The sequence below is a fragment of the Malaclemys terrapin genome, chromosome 3 (genome assembly GCF_027887155.1).
Source record: "Malaclemys terrapin pileata isolate rMalTer1 chromosome 3, rMalTer1.hap1, whole genome shotgun sequence".
Taxonomy (NCBI): domain Eukaryota; kingdom Metazoa; phylum Chordata; order Testudines; family Emydidae; genus Malaclemys; species Malaclemys terrapin.
In genome coordinates this window covers 149,080,480-149,101,647 of record NC_071507.1, presented here as the reverse complement: position 1 = coordinate 149,101,647, position 21,168 = coordinate 149,080,480, and positions in this window count along the sequence as shown.

Here is a 21,168-nt window from a genome sequence, read left to right as displayed (position 1 = left end):
GGACATTTTTCCTGTGAAAAAGACCCTTAGTCTTGATGAAGATCTGCATGATCTTAAGGGCTTTAAATAGTAGCATAACATTGGGAAAAAAGTAGTTCATGATGTATGATGATTTACATGTGTCATTTTAGCTGACACTAGGGATTGAACTGGGAACCTCCACCCCTGAAAATATTATCATCTACAGTTTCAGCTAAAGAGCTATTCTCTCAAGCTGGGGTTGTAGAAGACTCAGATCTTCTAAAGATCAGGCACAGTGGTTGACATGTAACACACACTGACCAGTCAGTTGCATTTACTCAGTGTTGTCAAAGTAGTGCCTTGATGGATGACAAAATGGTGTATGTCAACTATTAGAGTAGATATTAGCAGCTGACCTCTTGTTAACACACATCATAGAACCCCAGCCAGTATTTTCTGCATCAAGCCCATAATGTCTGTTTGAGCTATAACATATCTTTTAAAAAGGCATCCAGTCTGATTTAAAGGCTTCAAGTGATGGAGAATCCACCACATCCCTAGGTAAGTTCTTCCAACAGTTAATTAACCTCATTGTCAAAAGTATGTTCCTTAGTTTTAGTCTCTCCAGCTGCCAACCAGTGGAACACATGGTCTTTTTTGTTGTTGCTAGATTAAAGAGTTGGCTACTATCAGAAATCTGTTCCCCGAGTAGGTACTTGTAGACTGTGATCAAATCACTTCTAACCTTCTATTTAGTTTGTGCAAGAGATTGAGCCATTAAAGTCTCTCACTGCATTCCAGACTTCAGATCATTCAGACCTTTCTGAATCCTTTGCTATTTAATATCCTTTTTGAAGTGTGGGTACCAGAACTGGACAAAGTATTTTAGTAATGAGCTCATTAATGGTGTCTACAGAGGTAACACCACCTCCCTACTTCTACTTTTTTGTATTTCCCTGATTATGCATCCAAGAATCACATTGGCCCTCTTAAATACTGCATTGTACTGGAAGCTCATGTTTAATTGGTTATTGATCCCATGATCCCTGAGTCCTATTCAGTGTCACTGCTTTCCAGAATAATTCTCCCATCTTGTCAGTGTAATCTACATTCTTTGTTCCTAGATGTATGACCTTGCCTTTGGTTGTATTAAAATACATTTTGTTCACACTTATCAAAGTGATCCAATTATGCACAACTGACCTGACCTCATCATTATTTACCACTTCACCAGCTTGTGTCATGCCAATTGCATCACTTTTGTTTCCAATAACATACCTACAGCTAAGTGAGCATTGCACTGTATCTATAAAGTGATAACAGGTGGGTATGGTAAGGATCTAGATTATTTATTCTGAAATTATTAATTGTTGATTCCCATTTCCTATCAAACCAGTCTGAGTTCTGTGTTGATCTTAATAAGACTTGCTTTCCTATAAAATTGAGCCATACAGATCTCCACAGGGGCTGCTGGATCATACATGCCATCAGATGTTTTTGGCCACTGTTAAAAGCAGAGTACTTATATCCACTTTTGGAATTTCAGTATTTCAGGAATGCCTAGGATACCCAACTGAGGTGTTTTAGGAACAACAGCCTCTGACAGTTCCTTTACACTGTGTGCAACTTCTGCTCAGAATGTTTGTGTTAGCTGCGGGGTGAAAGTAAGGTGGTATGGGCCAGTATGGTGTACGGGTAAAAAGTAGCCGCCAGTACTGGCCCGTACTGCTGACTTTAAAGCGCGGCCACAGCAGCGCTTTAACATCACTGCTCCTTTTGAGCCCCCAATCGGCAGCCCTGCCGGGTCCCTACCAGCTGGGTTGCCAATGGGGTGGGGGACGGATGCAAAAGGGTTAGCAACAACCCGGCAGGGCTGCCAATGGGGGGCACAAAAGAGGCAGTGATGTTAAAGCGCTGCCACCGCAGCACTTTAACGTTGTTGCCCCTTTTGCCCCCCTGAAGTAGCTGTTCCGGGGCTGTGATCTAAAAGGGCCCGGGGCTCCAGCTGCTGCTACTGCGGTAGCAGCGGCTGGAGCCCTGGTCCCTTTAAATCGCCACTGGAGCCCTGGGCGGCGTGGGCCAGGGAGCGCAGATGGGCTGGCTGGGGGATGCTGATCCCAGCCCCACCCCTTCCAGGGGGGACCAGAGCAGCCCCGTACTGGTAAGAGCTCCATTTTACTTTCACCCCTGGTTAGCTGACCATACTGCATGAAAACCGGAGGCTGATTGAAACTTGTCCTTTTTTGTTGTGATTGTTCTTTTTTTAAGGCAACATGTACATTGTTAAAATTGGGTGATCAGCTGATGTGCAATGATAGGTGACACTTTATCCATGTAGAGTACAAGAACAATAACATGCCAAGTGAAGAATAATGTGCTTATTGGGAATGCGGCTTGATTTGTATGTACTCCTTTACCTATGTGACACTGACAGACCAGCCAACCTGTGATTGACCCATAAAAACTTAACAGGAGGCATTTGTATATACAATTGTAACCAAGACAATCTACTTGTGTGTGTCTGTACATCTTCCTTTCCAAATGCAAACGGATGGACATCATACTTGCATGTGAATTTCAAAGAGATGTACTAGACTAATGATCATTAACGTATTCATTTGTAGTAATAGAAATCAAGGGTAGATACTATCTGTTTACCTGTATCTCATTACAAAGTTTAACAATGTAACCAGATTAGCTTGTAGATGCTAATTTCCTTTCAAGTCTTAATTGCCTTAATCATGTATGAGACTGTGTCCAGTTACCCTTAAAATCAAAGATGTAAGATGCTGAAGGAAAATAATATTCTCTATATTGCCTTCAGCTTAACTAGCTATGTTGTAATGAAGGACTGGCTAATTGTCTTATGGGAATGAATGTAACTAGTTAACCTGTGTATGCATAGGAAACTGAAGATTGCTTTGAAGCTAATGGTCCACATACTATCTGCATGGCCTATTCTTCCTTGGAGGAAAAGCCATAAAAGAGAAGCCTGGGGCCTGATCCTGACATCTCTAATCTGCTTGAATTCTGAACAGGGAAAGTATATGTTGTAAGATGGAGATCTTCCAAATAATGATTTGCAATGATCTGGAAGATTCAGGGGAAGTGTTTCAGACTTTACATCTAAGATGTCTTTGGATTCTGACCTGTTGGGATGATTCCAGAGAGACTATTACAAGCCAGCAGTTTATTCCATCACTGCTGTGATTTTCAACCATGAACACTGAAAGTCACTTGTATGTATATTGATCTTTTTAACCATTTATAACTCTCTTCTTTCTTTTTCCTTTTATTATTAAACCTTTAGTTTTAGTTACTAACAGATTGGCATCAGTGTGATTATCGGGTAAGATCTGAGACTCACTGACCTGGGGATAAATGTCCAGTCCTTTGGGATTGGTGAACCTCACATATGATGAAACAGGTTTTCAGTAACCTCTCACTATATTAGACTTGGCAGTCCAGATAGGAGCCAAGGGCTGGATTGCCTAAAGGGGACTGTGTTTGGCTTTTCGTTAACCAGTGTGGTAGTGCAGAAGCTGTTTTGTTACTGCCTTGGTGAATCTAATTAGAGAAAAAAACATCAGTTCTGGGGATTGTCTGCCCTATATCTTGCAGTCTATCCTGAGTGTGGCATTCTCAGTGTGGCCCATCCAGGCACCCTGGTAACAATCTAACAAAAAATTTTTTTCTCTCTGTTTTAGGCAGAGGAGGCATTTGTCCCTTAAATAACATGTTATGTGCGAATTGTGGAGATAAATGTGTGGTTATGCAGGTGGTGTTGGAGAGAGGGCTTTGGCTTCTTCGACCATGGGTTGTCATTCCACGAAGAAAGGAAGAGATGGGATCCATCTAATGAAGAGAGGGAAGAGCATCTTTGCAGGCAGGCTTGATAACCTAGCGAGGAGGGCTTTAAACTAGGTTTGCTGGGGGATGGTAACCTAAGCCCAGAGGTAAGTGGGGAAGTGGGATACTGGGAAGAAACACAAGGAGGAGGGTGGAACAGGGGAGGCCTCCTGATTCATACTGAGAAAGTAGGGCGATTGGCTAGTTATCTTAGGTACCTGTACATGAATGCAAGAAGCCTGGGAAACAAGCAAGAAAAATTGGAAGTCCTGGCACAGTCAAGGAACTATGATGTGATTAGAATAACAGAGACTTGGTGGGGTAACTCACATGACTGGTGCACTGTAATTGATGGGTATAAACTGTTCAGGAAGGACAGGCTGAGGAGAAAAGGTGGAGGAGTTGCACTGTATGTAAATGAGTAGTATGATTGCTCAGAACTCCAGTATGAAACTGGAGAAAAGCCTATTGAGAGTCTTTGGGTTAAGTTTAGAGGCATGAGCAACAAGGGTGATGTCGTGGTGTGTGTGTGCTGTAGACCACCAGACCAGGAGGATGAGGTAGATGAGGCTTTCTTCGGACAACTAACAGAAATTTCCAGATCACTAGGCCTGGTTCTCATGGGGGACTTCAATCACTCTGACATCTGCTGGGAGAGCAATACAACAGTGCACAGACAATCCAGGAAGTTTTTGAAGAGTGTGGGAGACAACTTCCTGGTGCAAGTACTGGAGGAACCAATTAGGGGCCATGCTCCTCTTGACCTGCTGCTCACAATCTGGAAGAATTGGTAGGGGAAGTAGAAGTGGGTGGCAACCTGGGCAGCAGTGACCATGAGATACTCAAGTTCAGAATCCTGACAAAAGGAAGAAAGGAGAACAGCAGTATACGGACCCTGGACTTCAGAAAATCAGATTTGACTCTCTCAGGGAACTGATGGGCAAGATCCCCTGTGAGGCTAATATGAGGGGGAAAGGAGTCCAGGAGAGCTGGCAGTATTTTAAGAAGCCTTATTGAGGGCACAGGAACAAACCATCCTGATGTGCAGAAAGAATAGCAAATATGGCAGGCGACCAGCTTGGCTTCACAGAGAAATCTTCGGTGAGCTTAACTCAAAAAGGAAGCTTACAAGAAGTGGAAACTTGGACAGATGACTAGGGAGGAGTATAAAAATATTGCTCAAGCATGCAGGGGTGTAATCAGGAAGGCCAAAGCACAACTGGAGTTGCTGCTAGCAAGGTAACAAGAAGGGTTTCTACCGGTATGTTAGCAACAAGACTGTCAGGGAAAGTGTGGGACACTTACAGAATGGGAGAGGCAATCTAGTGACACATGATGTGGAAAAAGCTGAAGTACTCAATGCTTTTTTGCCTCTGTTTTCACAGACAAGGCCAGCTCCCAGACTGCTGCACTGGGCAGCACAGTATGGGGTGGAGGTGAGCGACCCTCAGTGGTGAAAGAGCAGGTTAAGGACTATTTAGAAAAGCTGGATATGCACAAGTCCATGGGGCCAGATGCAATGCAAAGATGAGGGAGTTGGCAGATGTGATTGCAGAGCCATTGGCCATTATCAAGTGGTATCAAGTGGAGTGCCCCAGGGGTCAGTCCTGGGGCCGGTTTTGTTCAGCATCTTCAATTAATGATCTGGCTGATGGGATGGATTGCACCCTCAGCAAGTTTGCGGATGACACTAAGCTGTGGGGAGAGGTAGATATGCTGGAGGATAGGGATAGGATCCAGAGTGACCTAGACAAATTGGAGGATTGGGCCAAAAGAAATCTGATGAGGTTCAACAAGGACAAGTGCAGAGTCCTGCACTTGGGATGGAAGAATCCCATGGACTGCCACAGGCTGGGGACCAACTGGCTAAGCAGCAGTTCTGCAGAAAAGGACTGGGGATTACAATGGATGAGAAGATGGATATGACTCAGTAGTGTGCCCTTGTTGCCAAAAAGGCTAACAGCATATTGAGCTGCATTAGTAGGAGCATTGCCAGCAGATCGAGGGAAGTGACTATTTCCCTCTATTTGGCACTGGTGAGGCCACATCTGGATATTATGTCCAGTTTTGGGCCCCCCACTACAGAAAGGATGTGGGCAAATTGGAGAAAGTCCAGCAGAGGGCAACAAAAATGATTAGGGGGCTGGAGCACATGACTTACGAGGAGAGGCTGAGGGAAATGGGCTTATTTAGTCTGCAGAAGAGAAGAATGAAGGGGGATTTGATAGCAGCCTTCAACTACCTGAAGGGAGGTTCCAAAGAGGATGGAGCTCAGCTGTTCTCAGTGGTGGCAGATGACAGAACAAGGAGCAATGGTCTCAAGTTGCAATGGGGGAGGTCTAGGTTGGATATTAGGAAAAACTATTTCACTAGGACGGCGGTGAAGCACTGGAATGGGTTACCTAGGGAGGTGGTGGAATCTTCATCCTTATTGGTTTTTAAGGCCCTGCTTGACAAAGCCCTGGCTGGGATGATTTAGTTTGGTCCTGCTTTGAGCAGGGGGTTGGACTAGATGACCTCCTGAGGTCTCTTCCAACCCCAATCTTCTATGATTCTAATTATGCAGTTTCACTGGGCAAAATTTGTTAAGCCATTTAAGTGTGAAAATATTTGTAATGTGTGGCTGTGTAATGTTAAAATGAGATGCTGAATTTTACAACTAACAAAGCAAGACGTGGAAATATGTAGCTTTATATAGGATGTCTGAGTGAGAGCAATACACTTAAGCTGCAAGGAGGATAACCTGCTGTAAAAATCCACACAGATATTAGATTATATTTAGAATAATTTTACCACATAAAACTGGATGTGGTCAATTAATTCAGGAGTGATTTAAAGGTGGCATATGCGGCATGGTTTAGAAACAACGAATGATTCATTGTAGTCACTTCTATTAAAATTCATGGTATGATTCTGTCCCTGTAAAAATCTGTGATGGCTGGTAGATACTTGGCTTTGTCATCCGTTTTTGGATGTTATTTAATTAACAAACAAATGAGCTTATTTGAAGCTCATTATGACACAGTATCTGTCCAATGTGAAACCGATGTGGTACTGGCCAGCACTCATATAGTACAAGGTCAACATTTACTCTGAAATATTTTGCTTTGTGTGCTGCTGACCTAATTTCCACAACCCTGTCGGGAGAGTTTTGAAATAATGGTGCTTGCTGGGGGTTTGACTTTCAATTCTTTTATTTAAAAGGCTATTTTTTAAGTTCAAATCAACCTTTAATACAAAATTATGTCAATTTGGCAGGGGATTTATTAGAAAAAAATGTACTTAACTTTAGAAAGAGGTTGAACTCTAGAACGCTTCCGGAACTTAATTATGCCAAGCCTGATTCTATGAGGTGCTGATTTCCCTGCAACTGTTATGGCCATCAGAGGAAGGGAGCTCAGTGCTTAGCAGGAGGTGCTAAGCACCAGGGAGGTTTTTATAATGGAATAGAAAAGAAGGTATATTAGTCTCAAGATGGAATGACTGAATCCAGCAGCAACTGAATGTCCCGTACTATTGTAATTACTATTATTTCTATTACGGTTGTTCCTAGAAGGCTCAGTCAAGATCCGGGCCCCATTGTGTTAGGACAGGGGACATACACATATTAAGAGATAGTCCCCAAAGAATTTATAGCCTAAATAGACAAGACAGACAAAAGGGTGGGAGAAAGGAAATATAGAATCTCCATTTTACAGATGAGGAACTGAGGCACAGAGAGATAAAGGCCCAGATCCATGTAAGGACTTAGTCACCTAACTCCCACTTTAGACACCTGGAACCAAAATTTACACACTATTGAGATCCTCAAAATCCCTGCTCATCTGCCACCTAACTCTGGAGGCATCTAAAATCCCTCAGCACTGAAATTTTTACTGTAAAAGTCCCCAAGGCACCTATGTTTCTGCCGCTGGACATGCACATAACACTTCAATTTATGCTCTGGGGCACCTGTCTCACCTAAATCCCAGTGCAATGCTCAAATCAGGTGAAGACAGACATTGCCCTGCCTAGCTTGGCAGACAGTATGCCTAACTCCACGCAAAATGAGGCCTTAGCTACAAGATATGTACCCGTTATTGTACATAGAAAGACTTTGTGTTAAGAGGAAAAAAATGAACTTTCAAAATTTCATCTTTGTGATTTTAGCAGCATTGGGATCCCATAAGTCTGAGTGTAGTTACTCATGTAAGTAGGTACGATCCCAATGATCTCTGCTTAGATGAGTTACAATCTTATTAGTTATCTTAACCAATTCTTGCCTAAATTTCCTTCTTTATTGTAGATTCTAGTTTACTTTGATCTTTTTACCCTTCTTAATTATTGGGATAAGGGGACAGAATCTGATCTTCATTACATCATCATAAATCTAGATAAACAGACTACTTCAGTGAAGTTAATCAAGTGCTGCCTCACTTTAAGCTAAGGAAGATACATTAAAAAGAATTAAATGCTGGAGAGGATGTAAAGGAATACAGGCCTTTCTTCATACAGTGGTGGGAATGTCCTAAGATAACAGAATCTTGGAGGAAATAACAAATATAATTTTTACAGTAGCTAAAATTAGGTTACCCAGAGAACATGCAGTGATTCTAATAGGAGGCTATTGATTCAGGAAAAGACCCAGAGACCTTTTAAGTTGGTATTTGTATTGTAGCTGTCTAGAAGTCTGAAGCTTTCTTGATTAAATAAGATGGTATTAGGAAGTTAGAGACATGAACATTGTTTTTATAGTTATGGATACAATTTATAATAGTTATGGATACAATTTATTATATTGATGTGGCAATGTGAATTTATTAGGGTAATGTTGAGAAGGATAAATTTATAATTTAAATTATGTTTTCTATTCATGTAGGCTTGTGACAAGAATAAAAAGAAGCTTGTCTCAGATCCCCGGTGTTTGCCTTTATGAAGACATTTGAGCAGTGTACAGGCTTTCAAGGATAATACCTATCTACAGATGTGTTGCTTCAGTTGCCCCTCAAAACAGTGTCTTCACAGGGTTGTTATGGGCTCTGCAATCTGTTTGCCTCACTGTGACAAAGCGGGACTCACCACCGCAGCACCTCCTGCTGGCCGTCCTGGGAATTAGCTCTCGGCCCTTCAGCTAGTAGCGTCACACCTGCTGTCACTGATGTCGCCAATGTTTGGACCTGCGTTGCTCCCTTGACTGCAGCATCCTTTTCTGGGCACGGTCCTCTGGCTGTGCCCCCACTCTGGTATCTCCCTGCTTCCAGGGCATTAGAAGTCCTTAGGCCTCCCACTTGCCTCAGAGGCCAACTGGTATCCAAGGTCCAGCCCCTCACCTCAGGGGCAAACTGCAACCTCAATTCCAGCCACTGTCCTCATTGGCAAGTGGGGTACAAGAGGGGGGCCATACCCAGGCCCACCCGCTATTCTGGGTCCCAACCCAGGGACCCTATAGCTGGCAGCAACCTACTGCCCTCCTCCAACATGCTGCCTATTTTCCCTGGGCCATTTCCCCCACAGACCTAGCGCCCTCTCAGCCCTTGTAGCAAGGCCCCAGTCTGGCAGTGATCTACCAGCAGCTCATCCTCACACTCTGCTGCCCCTGTCCAGCACTACTTTATCTATGGCACTTCTTCAGAGAGCCAGACCTCCTCCCTTGCCTTTTAGGGAGAGACTCCCTTCTGCTCTAAAAAAATTAAATAAATTAAATTAATGGAGATATCCTAGAACTGGAAGGGACTGTTGAAAGGTCATTGAGTCCAGCCCCCTGCCTTCACTAGCAGGACCAAGTACTGATTTTGCCCCAGCTCCCTAAGTGGCCCCCTCAAGGACTGAACTCACATCCCTGGGTTTAGCAGGCCAATGCTCAAACCACTGAGCTATCCTTCCCCCCCAGCAGCGCTTTATATATGGCCCTTGCCAGCCCTGATTGACTGCTCTAGCAAACCTTCCCCTATTGGTGGGCTCAATAAGCCCTTTCCTGATTAGTGGGTTCTGCGCAGCCTCCCTGGTGCTGCTTTTAACCCCTTTTTCTCCCTGTGTTGGGCAGCTGCCCCACCACACTCACCTATTGACATGTTTTTTTTTCTCCCAAATTATTAGAAAAGCTTGAGTGGAATGCTGTTGTTCACCTAAGCTTCCTTACAGAGAAATTGCCCCCAAAACTCTCCCAATGACTTCTCTTTGTCTAAAATGAAATCAGTGTTCTCCCTGTAAATACTGCCATGGTGCAATTCCCTTTTCAGTGATATGTTTATGTTTTGCTTTCTAATTTATAGCTTTATTCTCCTTTCCATGTCTAAGCTGTCATTTTCACTTTGATGGTTGCTTGCATAGATGAGAGACATTTAGCCTGTCTTCAGTGGCTCAGCAATGGGAACAGCAGAACCAAGTGTCTCCCCTCTAGGAAGTACTGTTTGTCTGGTGACTTATCAGTGCTGAAACCCCGCAAAACATGTTTGCTTCAGTTGTGCTGTACTTTGGATAGCTTTAAAAAGGTGAAAAATGCCATAGGGGATAGGAACTCTATTGAATCAGGTATCCTCTTCACTTATGAAAGCTGGCTATATTTTGCAAGATAAAAGAGGTGAAACTAGGAGAGAAATGGGGATGTGGTGTGGCAGACATGGAGCTGCTATTGAATCTAAGAATACTGATAAGTAATTTTATGACTATTGTATGTGACCTGGTCAGGGAGGTGAAGTTACTGTATATATGTAAAGTTACATTGGGTTATTAGACTTTCCTGTATAAATGTATTGGTCTAGCTGAACTGTGGACTGTTGGAAACACAATGGATCTGGGTAAGCTACAAAGATTTGGTTGGGCAATTACCAGATAATGGCCTATGCCAATGCCAAGTCTGAAGTGGCACAACTGTTTTGCCAAGGGTGGGAGTCTAGAGATCAAAGGGCACTAAACAGTTAAAAGAACTCTGGTGAGAGGTGTGGGGATGGATTTCAGTGAGCTCTGACATGGACACAGAGATGAGTCCTGCAGGAGTGTAGTATGGGGCCTTCCCAATCCTCCAGGAAAGGGTAAGCTTTAAGGAATTTGGTAGGTTGTTTATTGTTTTAAGATCTGTTTTCTCTGAAATTTTTTGGTTCTAAATAAAATAATACTATGCTTTAAGAAGGCTGTTCAGTCCCAGTATACCATTAGTCACTGTTCCCCAGGAGTAGGAGAGCAAGTACTGAACACAACTCAGGCTTTCTGAGGTAACCATGGTTAGTACCTGGGGACTACAGCCCAAGACCCAGTCTGAGAGTGGGAGAATCATGTGATTCCACCCTGTGAGAGGTGATGACCAAAGGCCTGAGGGGTGTGCATTTAAAGAGACTTGGGACAGAAGGACAGATTGCCTGGTCACTGTGACACATGATGCCATAATACAACCAGATTGATGCCTTTGAAAATTGGTATGACAAGTTTGCATCTGTTGCAATTAGGAGATCAGCAAACTTTGACTCAGCGCTGAAGCACCTTTGCATGGTGGTAATTACTATGATTGTTATATATCAGAGGTACAATCACAGTCCAAAGATATTGGTTAAAAAAGAACATGTCGCCTCTATATCAAAGTGACAACCAGCATTTAGCGTGGAATTGTGGACACCCCCATAATCCTGACAGACTTTCTTTGAGCCAGATCATTCATCTCTGCCTTTCAAAGTGCTGTGTACTTGCTGATAATATTTTGAGAATCTTTTTCTCTGTGTTAGTGACCAGGTATGTTTATGTTATAATAGCACAAAACAAATACTAAGTACAAATTCAGGGTAAAGCCCATTTTGTTCAACAGAATCCTCCTAACATACTTGTACAAAGCATATTTACTTTAGTTACTCCATTATTTCATATCTAATCCAATTTCAGTCAGTTGAATAATTGTAATGTCTTCTTGAAAAAGAAGAAAAAGAGACGGAAGGTATCTCAGAAACTCCCAGCAAGGAGGTAGCTTACAAAAATGACTTTTGTCATGAAGCATTGCTTGGAATCTCCACATATTTCTTCCTCTCCCATTAAATATAAAGCACCAAGGGCAAAATTCTACTCCCAGATCCACATGGCGGGTGTCAACTGATGTTCGGCTCCAGTGGGAATTTTGCACATGTAGAAAAAGCAGAATATCAGAGTCAAGATCTGCTGTGCACATCTGAAGGAGAATTGCCTTAACTGTTGAAAAGCCCAGCCTGTTATGCAAATAGCACTATTTTATAATACAGAGATGTCACACTGAGTCTGTGGGGAGGGAAAATGACACTTTCTGGCAGAACCTTAGCGTCCAAGTCCTCTCCTTCCAAATATAATATTACTTCTGTTTGTTCACAGATTGTTACTGATTCTTTTGTCTCTGAAAATTAATACTACTTCTTTTCTGCCTTTACATGCAGCAGCAGTGTATTCTATTTCCATTCTGTTTTATCTTCCCCCTCCCTATCCTCGTTTATTTTTTTTTTAGCAGTCCTGTTGGCTCTTTTCCCACTTGAGCTGTTGCCTTTTCACTCTCTCCTTTGCTTCCCTTCTCCCTATTTTTTTCTTCTCCCTTGGCTCTTTATGTACCTTCCCTCGTCTCTCACAGTGCTCCATGCCACTGTGCTGCAAAAACACAGAAGATAGGATAGGGTGGGGAAGGAGAAGGGCTTTGCAGGCAAATTATAGAACATTTTTTAAAGGAAAAATGCTAATCCAATTATGTTAAAGGAATCATGTGGGGCTGGGGTGAAGAGGGACTGGAACATGGTTTTGAAGAATTTATCTATTAGGTAATACCTTCTCTTTCTCTCCATCTTTTCTTGTGTTTTATCCTCTCTCTTTCTCAGAGGTTTCCTGTTTCCTGCTCTCTCATTCCCTCTCTTCCTCCTAGGAGAGGTGCTGCAGGCAACAGCATCTGCAATCAGTGACAGGATTTTCATGGGTTCAGGATTGGTTCTTCCTCTCACCTTCCAAGCCTTGAGAGATTTCAGCAGCCTCCTAGTCTTTGGGGAATCCCGGAAATTTCCTTGTAGCCCTAACGAGCCCATTCAAGCCTATACTTGGATAATTGTATTAAAACTACTGTTAATCTATTTTTCCCTGATGTAGTTTGCAGAGTGTGTGTGTGTGTGTGGGGGGGGGGGGGGCAAGAGAGGGGGTGTTACATTGCAGAGTCACCACGGTCTTAAATGTCTCTTGTTTTCTTCACTGGGAGCTGAATTTAATAGTTAGGTTTGTTTTCTAGCTAGGTGTATTACATAATCTTGAATTTACCAACGCATCTTCCAGGATTAGAAGCAAAGACCCACTGAGTAGCTGGGAATCTCCACTTTCCAACTATAAAGCTCCCATTTCTAACTCTCCAGGGGCATAAGATATCAGCCCTTCCGCTTTTTGCTAGGGCAGGATTGCATATTGCCCATCTTGTACCTTAGACCAGTATGGTTTGGAGGGAAAATTCCACATTTGGGGAAAAGAATTTTTTCCTAACAGTTTGATTTTAAAAGATATGACAGCTGTTTGAAGCTGCCCAGAGATTCAGAATATTAGAATTATTCCTAATTAAGATGGTTTAACAGACAGAAGAGCGGTGAAGCAGATAAAATATCAAAGATGAACGACAAATGCAATAAATCATATGACCCTGCTCTTTGTCATATATTTATCACTACTACTCCTCACAGTATGTGGTTCTGTATTATATGTAAGCAGCTGATCAGGACCACAGTCAGAAAGACCAGGGGTTAATCTGAATTCTGATAATATTGTTAATGTAATGATCAGAGATCTGTAAGGCTAAGGCAAAGAAATGGATGATCCTGAATGTGAAAAGGTATTTCTGACAAGTACTGGAAAAGATCACAGCAGACAACCTGTGATGATATTGCTAACACAAGAAAAGCTAACCTGAGGAGTGGATCCTTCAGTTCATGTCTTTCACAGAGACAATTTGAATTTCAAGAAGACATACTGTGTCCTTATCTCCCACTGAAACAAAGACCAGGGAAATCCCACAATTTCAGTAAGTGCTTTAATCAATATAGTAAGTACTGAGAAAATGTATCCGAGTTCAAAAGAAACCCAGGAAACTAGAAAGCTAAAAGAAATGAATTAATTACAGCTAGAGAAATGTATATGCTGCAGGGCAAGAGTGTCAGAATTGCCCCACTAGTTAAAGCCAAGTACATAGCAGACAAATCACTAATCACCATCTTCCAATAAGCTAATGTATTCACACTGATCTAACATTCTAGGGACCGGATCCGGAACAAGGTGGCTTAAAGTCACCTATTCCCTATCCTCTAGGTTCTGTTCTGAGTGCAGCTTGGTCAGACCAGAGAATCTGCTTTAGTATCATGTATTTGCACCCCCCCCTTTAAATAATAATTACCGTATGAATAATGTGTATTTGTTTGTATTACCATAGTGCCTAGGAGACCAAGCCATGGACCAGGACTTCACTGGATTAGACACTGAATTACTGATAGTAATTAGTACATTTATTTTATTGTAGTACCTAAAGGTTCTAATCACATTGAGGCCCCACTGTGCTGGTTGTTGTAAAAACAAAGAAAAGAGACAGCCCTGGTTCTGTAGACATTATGTGATACATCTAGCTAGAAAACACACCTAACTATTAAATTTAGCTGCCAGTGAAGAAAACAAGAGACATTTAAGATAGTGGTTACTCTGCAATGTAACCCCCGCCCCCCACACTCTCTGCAAACTACATCAGGGAAAAATAGATTAACAGTAGCTTTAATACAATTATCCAAGTATAGGCTTGAATGGGCTCATTAGGACTACAAGGAAATTTCCAGGGTTCCCCAAAGACTAGGAGGCTGCTGAAATCTCTCACTTTTTTTTTTTTTTTAATAGAAAAACACTAGATCAGTTTTAGAGTTCTCTTAGATATATCGGCTATAAATTTCCTTTCCTGCTGAGCTCTGCACAATTGCATATATGGCACCTGACTTTATAGGTAGAAGGATCAACACAAAAAAGCCCCAAAGACTTTTTATTAATGCCTCCAAACTCTCAAACATTTTTAGAATAGATTTTTTTCTGTAACATGGCATATACAGAATGCAAAATTGTGCAATGTTTTTTATGCTTGTTGTGATTGCCTGCATAACTCACTGGTAATTAATGCACCCATCCCAAAATCATGTTCCTAAAATCTTTATATCACACCACACAAAGATGTGGTTTTTTTTTTGATATATGTGTATGCACACACACTTATATACACATACTCATGCACAGACATATATATATATACATATATACATATATATATATATACACACACACAAAATTATTATGTTAAAAGAACATTATTAATATTACAAAGCTAAGTATTTAACTTACAAAAGGCCAAAATTAAGGTTACACAGGCAACCTTAATATGCTCCTTTAGTGGCCATCATGATTCAGTCTTTAATTATATGAACACATACTTCTTTTCCCACAAGTCCCTTGCCTCATTCAGTGCATAGGATAGACAATTCTTGTTGAATGAACAGCTGTTCAATATTTTGTATTATCCATATTGTTTACTGTGTGCTCTAGACCTTATTTACTGCACATTCTTCAAACCTGGCTCTGAATACAGAGGGCTTGAGGGCTTTTCTATGTTGCTCATATCTGTAGTATCAGAGTGCTTCACAAACATTAATGAATTTATTGTGACAACACCACTGAGAGGTAAAATGGTATGATGACCCAACTTTACAAATGGATAACTGTGATAAAGACATTAAAGTCAAAAGTATCCACTAAATTTGGGTGCCCAGTTTGAGACACTTAGGACATGATTTTTTGGAGTACTTAGCGTAATATAATATTTTCTTGGTTCAAAACACAGCTCCCTTTGACTTCGGTTCTAACTGTGAGTGCTCAGCACTTCTGCATATCAGACCCCAGGTTATCAATTTGGGCAGCCAGGAACACACAATTAGTGACTGCTCGCAAAAAAGTTTCTCTTATTTGACTTGCCCAGGTTCACATAGGAACTCTGTGGCAGAAGCAGGGATACAATTCAGTTCTCCAGGGCACCATACAACTGACTTAACCAAACTCTCTCTTCTTGCACTCTCTTGCCTCATTCACTACACACCAGCTAACTTCTGCAGTAAATGAGGCAGGATTCTATAGACAATAGTCTCTTTCACTACACAACCCTGATTAACTCAACTTCTGTTGGTGGGAGAGACAGGCTTATAAGGCTTTCAAGCCACACAGTGCTCTTCTTCAGGTGACCTGAAGAAGAGCTCTGTGTGGCTTAAAAGCTTGTCTCTCCCACCAATAGAAGTTAGTCCAATAAAAGATGTTACCTCACACACCTTGTCTCTCTAATATCCTTGGTCCAACACTGCTACAACTACACTCCATAAGAGCTTATCTGTCTACATGGCAGCAATCCAGTGTGTGACTCTACAGAGTGCTGGCTTGTCACACACTAGCTTGCCATGGAGATAGGCCCTGAGCATCATCCATCCTGTGCTCTAAATCAGGCATGGGGCCGGGGGGGGGGGGGGGAATTATATGTAATTATGTAATTAAATACTGTATGTCACAGGGTGTGACTGGCTCTTTTAAGAGGAAGTGGGACCCCAAGCACCTGGACTGATTACCTGCTTCCCAAGAGCAGGAAGGCACTTGGGCCTTATAAAAGGGAGACAGCTGCAGGTGGTTGTGATATGCCTGCAGACACTAAGAAGGTTCCCACAGAGCCATGAGTTAGACTGGAGAAGACTATATCTTTCTAGTGGCTAAAGCGGGATGCAGCAACACTCACATTTAGCCCATCCACTCCACTCATTGGTGTTGCAACCTAACACATAAGGTGGCAACACAACTCAAATTTGACCCATCCACCCACCCATAGACAGAGCAGCTGGGCCAAATCTGAGTGGTGCTGTGTCCCACTTTAGCTGCATGAAATAGTGGGAGATATGGTCTTCTCTCTTCTAATTCAGGGCCCTGTGCACTAGCTCACAATGCCACTCAGTTTGGTGGTGCTCTTAAAAGCAGGCCTAGGGCAAACTGTCACTTTTGCACCCTTGCCTCTCTGGGTGGCCCTGAATCCAGAAAATGTTCTGCTTCAACCTGGACAGGGGGTTCTGGGAGTCAAAGTGGGACTGTCCCATGATACCTGGGACTGTTGGGAGGTCTGGCAGACAACTATCAAGGAAGGCCTGTGAAGAAAGGTAAACTTCCAGAGGTGCTGGGAGAGCAGGAAAACAGACCCTCAGCAAGGAAGATCTAGGCCCAGCTTGAAACTGGAGAGAAAAAAAGTGTTTAAACTCTGAAAGGAAGACAGATCTCAGAGGGGGACTGTGCCCAGCTATGGATTGGAGTGAAAGAAATGAACTTTAAAAAGAGGGCATACCCTCAGGCAAGAGAGCTGCAACTGGGATGAAAATTGTGTTTGAGTTCTTTTTTGACAAACTTTGTGCTGGACTTAATAAAGCGGACCCCGGAAGTGGGGAATATTTTAAATATCTGGATTGTGGGGACTTTTTAAGGGAGCCTCACTTAAAGGGAAATTGAGGTGAGCTTCAGCAGAGCCACACTTGGCCAGAAGAGGGCACTACAGAGCAGGCAAGTCCTCTGACACTATGTCAGAATGCACACGCACAAGGGCGTCATATTAAGGTTGCATAAGTAACCTCATTTGTGCCATTTTCCAACTTTTGAGTGCCTGACTTTGTAACCTTAGTAATGTTTTAAATGTAATTTTGTGTGTAATTTCCTAGGTTTAAAAAATAGCAAATGGAAAAAACAGACATTCTATCAGCATATTTTTTCCATGCTCTTGGAAATGGCCAAATCATTTTTCTGAAACTTAATAATAATAAATAATTAATATAATTAGCCTGAGGCAGACACCCGCATGGAAAATTTGAGCCTGAACAGTTAAAATTTGACAAAGTGTTGAGCAATTGAAATGGGAAGTGTTGGGTACCTTAACTAAGGCAGTGCTAGTGTGTGTGTGTGTGTTTAAAATGCTTTGAGATCCTTCCTGGTGAAAGTTACAATATAAGGCCCTAATACTGTACTGAGAACCATGCGAGTGAACCCTTGCACTTGCATGGAGTCTACTGAAATCAATTAGCCTTATCCAGGGGCCTGTCTGCACCCTTCTCAGTGCAGGATTAGGGCTTGTATGGCAGTATTCATCCTTGTCAGCAAGTCATTAAAGTACATTTGCTCTTTATCTTCAAACAAAGAAGTGGGGAAGATTCTTAGCATCTGCACTTAACCTTGGTTCCATACAAAACATTATCTGGGGTGGGAGGAGGGAAAGTGGAGTGGGGTGATAAATGATTGGGGAAGTTTGGTAGGGGGAAGGAAGCTGAAAGAGGTAGCAGGTTAACAGTGGAAGTGGATCAGGCAGGGAGATTCTGCCTGAGAAATGAATCCGCAAATAAGCAAGTAGGACTCAGAGCTTGTATATGGCAGGAGGGATGGGGTTAGTTCACATTGAGTTGACACAACTAGCTGATGTGCAGTACATAAGTTGCAGTATAAGTATGCACACAGAACAGCTGTGTCCTATTTCAATTTGCATCATTGTGCACACATGGCAGGGGCTTGGTGTGCAGTAAGCATTTGGCTTTCTGGGTAGGTATTACATGATCCTTTGCTTTGCTGCTAAGCTGTTTGAATTCTGGGCTTTTTCCCATTTCGCATTGTGGGATGCAGAGCAGAAGCCAGTTGAATTCCAGGACTTGGGACAAAATTCATAAATCTCATGATTCCATTCCTCTGCTCCATGGTTCTTCTCTTTCTGGGTCGGCTCGTGCCATTTTCGAATTACTGTTGGCCAGCATGGATGCACCAACACTCTGTGCCACTATGCTGGACATCACGTATATGCAGAGGCTTTTGGGGCTTTATTTGAGCTCTTGGGGCTGGGTGGCGTTGACTTTGGAGTTCAACCATCGAGCACCTGATACAACTACAGCAGTATCAGAGGGGTAGCTGTGTTAGTCTGGATCTGTAAAAAGCAACAAAGAGTCCTGTGGTACCTTATAGACTAATAGAAGTATTGGAGCCACGAAATCTTATGCTCCAATACTTCTGTTAGTCTATAAGGTGCCTCAGGACTCTTTGTCGCTAACTGCAGCAGGAGAGGGAGAAGGAGGAAGATGAGGAGCATGATACTGAGCTACTGCTACTATACAAGCTATTGCTGGAGCAGCCAGTTTCTGGGCTCAGGAAACCAGCATTCATTGGTAGGAGAGGACTGTTCTGCAAACCTGGGGTGGCTAGCAGAGGCGACAGAATTTCAGGATGGTGAAGGAACCTCATACTCATTGAAAAACAGGTTGCCATTACCACCAAGGAGCTGGCAACTCCCAGCTGTTACTGGTCAATAGCCAACCAGTTTAGCATGGGACATCACCCCCTCCACCAGCTCAAAAGTGTGTGTGGGGGACAACAGCACAGATGGAAAATGCAGCTTCTGCCTCTGCTGTTCATTCTCACCTACAATCCTGCTGCTGGAAAAGCACAGGCAGAGCACACAGTTTTAGGAGTCATTCTGAGACCTGGCAAACTTGTACCATGTCAGGCTGTTTAGAGCATCACTGTAGAGGTCCGGACTCACCCCTGCAGCACCCCCCTACTGGTTGCTTCGGGGAAATCAGCTCAATCCAGCCTCCGGAGCACCCTCCGCAGGCCAGCAATCTGCCTTGTCCCTACTTCTGGCCCCAGTGTCCCTCCCAGGACCCGGTGCCCCTATTACTGGGATGCTGCCCCCTGGCAGTATCCCACAGGTCTGGGTCTCCCCTCCCTGGGGAACCCCCACCCACTATCCCCACCTTGCCTCAGTACTAGGCCACTGCCAGTCACCAACTAGCCCCTGCTCCCTGGAGCGGACTGCAGTATCGGCCACTCATCACTGACAAGGGGGGTTTGGACCTGCTACCTTGGACCAGCCCTGGGCTGCCCTCTGCAACCCCCAGTACCCCTTGGCCTAATACTAGGCCACAGCCTGGGGCTTTCCAGGCCTGCTCCACTACAGGTACCCTGTGTCTAGCTCCCTGCAGCAAGGCCCCTCTCTTCCTGAACACAGAGAGAGACTACTGAGCTTCTGGCTCCCAGCTTCTTATATAGGGCCAGCTGAGGCCTGATTGGGGTGTGGCCCCAGCTGCAGCCACTTCCCCCAATCAGCTCAGCCTTCATGGTGCCTGCTCCCTGGGCTATCTCAGGCCCTTCCAGGCAGGAGTAGGTGTCCACCCTACTACAATTGTGTTTAGCTGCTTTCTGGTCACAGGTTTACAGCAGTATTGCAAAATATACAGTCTTGGCTCGCTAAGTCAGACTCTTATTAAACAGAAGAAAAAAGAAGAGGGATAGGAAAGAGAAGAGATAAGGTGAGGAACAAAAAGGACACACAAAAGGTGCCAGGACTGGGAGAGTAGAATAAAAAACAAGCAGTTATTGTTCTGTTTCCATAGACACAATGGTAGCATTTTTAAAATTTTCTGTTTCTGAATTCCCTCCCTTGAGATTCATCCCAGTCTTGGGGAGACCTGAGAGATGGTGAATTGTGTGTGCATGGTGGCTAGATTGGGATGCTGGGACTTATGTTTCCAGTTTGGATTTGAGAGGTAGGTATTTCAAAGGAGAGGTAGAGGTTGCGGCTGTGCTATATGGCTACCAGTTTGAGCAAATGAATGGGGAGGGGGTAACATTCACCTGGCAGGAGGGAAAAGGAAACTAGTAGATAGGTATGTACCCTTCATGGCATGGGTTTGTAAACAGATGGGGCTTCAGCATGAGATCGAAGCCAATTGTCCAGCCCAGCCCCCATTTTGAAAATGTGTTTGTGGGGGCAGAATGAAAGGGGACAACATTGGGTAAGTGACGGAGCTGTATAACACAATAATAATACATTAATAATTAGATGTAAAGATGGATATCCTTGAAAGGATATTCCTTTTGTGTCCTGGGCTGGCTTCCTACACAGCTGCCCAAGAGTCCTGAGTTCTGAATTGATCCTAGATGTTTGGAGAGAGCTCTTCATTGTCCTCCTTGTTGTCATCCTCCTCCAACGACTTGTGGTCATCGTCGGGGCCACAGTCTCTTTGGTGGTAAAAGTGGCATAGGCACCACTGTCCACCAAGGGTTTTGTAGTAGTGTGCCAGCAACATGTCCCCTCCAGCTCCTCATAAAATGGACAGGTTACACGGGCATCACCAGATTTGTTTCTGGCATCCTGGTTGCATATGGGTTTTTTGTTGTTGTTGTTTGTTCTTTTGGAGTTTTTGTACATTTTCCTGAGCTCTTTGCTCTTTATATTGCAGTGTTTGGTCACAAGAGCTTGCTGTACCATTCCCTGTCCCCAGAAGGCATGGTAATCAAGGATCTCATCACAGCTCCAGGTGGCTACATGAG